Here is a 2,624-nt window from a genome sequence, read left to right as displayed (position 1 = left end):
TACCTTTTAGGATTTTGAATGCTTGAATCAGGTCGCCGTGTCGTCTTCTTTGTTCAAAACTGAATAGATTCAATTCTTTTAGCCTGTCTGCATATGACATGCCTTTTAAACCCAGGATAATTCTGGTCGCTCTTCTTTGCGCTCTTTCTAGAGCAGCAATATCTTTTTTATAGCTCGGTGACCAGAACTGAACACAATATTCAAGATGAGGTCTTACTAATGCCTTGTACTCTTATTTAGAAGTGAACTATAGTCGTACTGCAACATCATTTACCAGTAGGATTCTGGGAAGGGCAGGTTACCTGCTCTTAGTCATGGCAACGAGCCAGATATCATTGAGTGGCTGTAAAACTGAAAAGGAGACAGGGGTAACACGTTCAAAAACAAATGCCCCCTTAAACACATTTCCAGCTGATAATGTAATGCAATGTTTAGGCCAATGGACAGATGGGCATTATTATTTGAAGCTATTTTTTCAATACTGCACCATAGAGATTGAGGTTCACGAGAGTTGAATTTATCTTCATAAGACAGCTGCTGGACCACGTAAGAAGTCAGACAGTTATCAAGCAAATATGCGATGATTCTGAAACAGGATCTGAAACAATCCTGCTGTATTTGTTTCCATCGGAAGCAGAATCAAACCATTTTTGAATTGGGAATCTGTCAGTCCCAGTTAGGATAACAGGGTGGCTGAAATACTATACCTCAAAATCTCAGGGAGTGTGCCCATGTGCTCTCAGACTGCAGGTAGAATCAGCTGTAGGCTGCCCCAGTTTGATGTTGGAACGAGATAAGGTTGAGTTTTATGGTCTGGTTTCATGGTGCCCATAGAAGCAAAGCAACAGTAATGATCTTCTATCCTCTCTGGTACATTGATCCCCTCTCTCTGTCTCTTACAGGCGCCCTGCTGATCAGACTCCTGCACAGCCTTCGAGAGGAATGGAGCTCTCCAGACTTGGACAACAGCCTGGTGAGTTACTGACAGATCATGTGTCTGTAAAAAAAATACCATTAAAAAAAATGAATCATTCTATGATAATTCCAAAGTAAACTGTAAACTATACTAAAACTTAATTATTTAATTTATTGAAACAGTACATGAAATGGGGATTGAATTGAAGTCTATTAAATAATATCTTAAATGGTACAGATAACATCAATCTTGAGAAGATGCATTGCTAACGCATACAGATGCAGGCAGTGCTGGTGTATACACTGCCCTGGGCAGCGTGCTTGCAGGACCTGTTCTTGTTCTGATGCTGGTTCTTTCTTTTTTTGCTGTTGACTGCATTTCCAGGTAACTGCACCACATCCAACATAGAGACCGTATACGCAGAAGTAATGCCGTGTCAACAGAACCAAGGTCAGGGCCTCTGGAACTCCTCTCCATCCCATTCCACTTGACACCTTCTCTACCTGATGAATCATGTGGCTGGACCCTTAATTGAAAGACTAGTGATTAATTAGGCTCCAGCCACATGGCATGCAAGGGAGGAGAAATCCTTTGTTTGAGAATTTGGCATTTATTAAACCAACAAACAAAAAACTGGAACGAATTAACAAGACAGGACCTAGACAAGACCTAGGTTGGGTATTCTGCTTCACTACCTCAAACACAACACAGTTACACAGTTACCGACTCAGAACCTCACCTAAACATCAACTCCCAAATTGAGTATTAAAATCTCTTTATTTTTAGAGGTGCCGTGTCTATCTGTCCATCACACTAACATGTATACTTCTGTCTTAAACACATGTTCAGTTGTGATAAAATCTGATCTGGACATTCTTTAGAGTGTCTGTCTCTGGGGATTTCTGTAGGCATCTGCCCTTAAGTCACATTTACATTCCATGTATGCGGTGCATCCAATATAGGGTGTGGTGATTCTTTTCATGTTGCTAATAACTGCAATTTTGTATTTCTAGATGTGCATGTCACTGACACCCCCTCAGCATCCAATGGTGATGAAATCCTATACTCTATGATTGACTTAAAGAAGACAAAGCCAGGTATTTCTGTATTGTCTCCTCTCTTTCAGGGTCATATTATAACACAAAGCCAGGTATTTCTGTATTGAGTCTCCTCTCTTTCAGGGTCATATTATAACACAAAGCCAGGTATTTCTGTATTGAGTCTCCTCTCTTTCAGGGCTCATATCATAATGTGATATTTTATTAGCAGGTCAGAAAACAAAACATGTATTGGGTTGTCCAGCGCATAACATAGCAGTTTCATAATGATTGTTCTACCTGCTAAAGCAATTATTTGCCATTAAATTGAACCTGTACATTACCGTGGACGGGTGGGGGGGTAATTCACTGACACACGGGAGACAGACGGATGTACTTGAAACACCGCACAGGTGCCCTTTTTTATTTATTTATTGCTTATTCTCTTTTAGCCCACAGAGGGCGCTGTTGTCTGGCCTGACTACCAGCGATGGTAGACAGGACCACAGGAATTCCAATGTCGGTAAACTGTTCCAATCCGGATGCAGGTGCTCAAAATGAATAATCGGAAACAAAAGACGAAAGAAAAATTGAAATAAAACCCAGTAATAAAATTACAAAAAGGTGCTGCACCAGCAGCCTTACCCCGGCCGTCGCTACCCGCGTCTGCC

The 2,624-nt window shown here is 41.2% G+C and overlaps 1 long non-coding RNA gene across 1 annotated transcript; it reads left to right on the top strand.

The window, feature by feature from the left end:
* Window positions 1–862: 862 nt before the first annotated feature.
* Window positions 863–2,384, top strand: LOC121310447. Its single transcript, XR_005948798.1, has 3 exons — window positions 863–973; window positions 1,301–1,366; window positions 1,930–2,384. It is a non-coding gene; the product is annotated as an uncharacterized LOC121310447 (long non-coding RNA).
* The last annotated feature ends 240 nt before the right edge of the window (window positions 2,385–2,624 follow it).

The sequence above is a fragment of the Polyodon spathula genome, unplaced genomic scaffold (assembly GCF_017654505.1).
Source record: "Polyodon spathula isolate WHYD16114869_AA unplaced genomic scaffold, ASM1765450v1 scaffolds_2181, whole genome shotgun sequence".
NCBI lineage: Eukaryota > Metazoa > Chordata > Actinopteri > Acipenseriformes > Polyodontidae > Polyodon > Polyodon spathula.
This window is presented reverse-complemented; position numbering and strand designations above follow the sequence as displayed.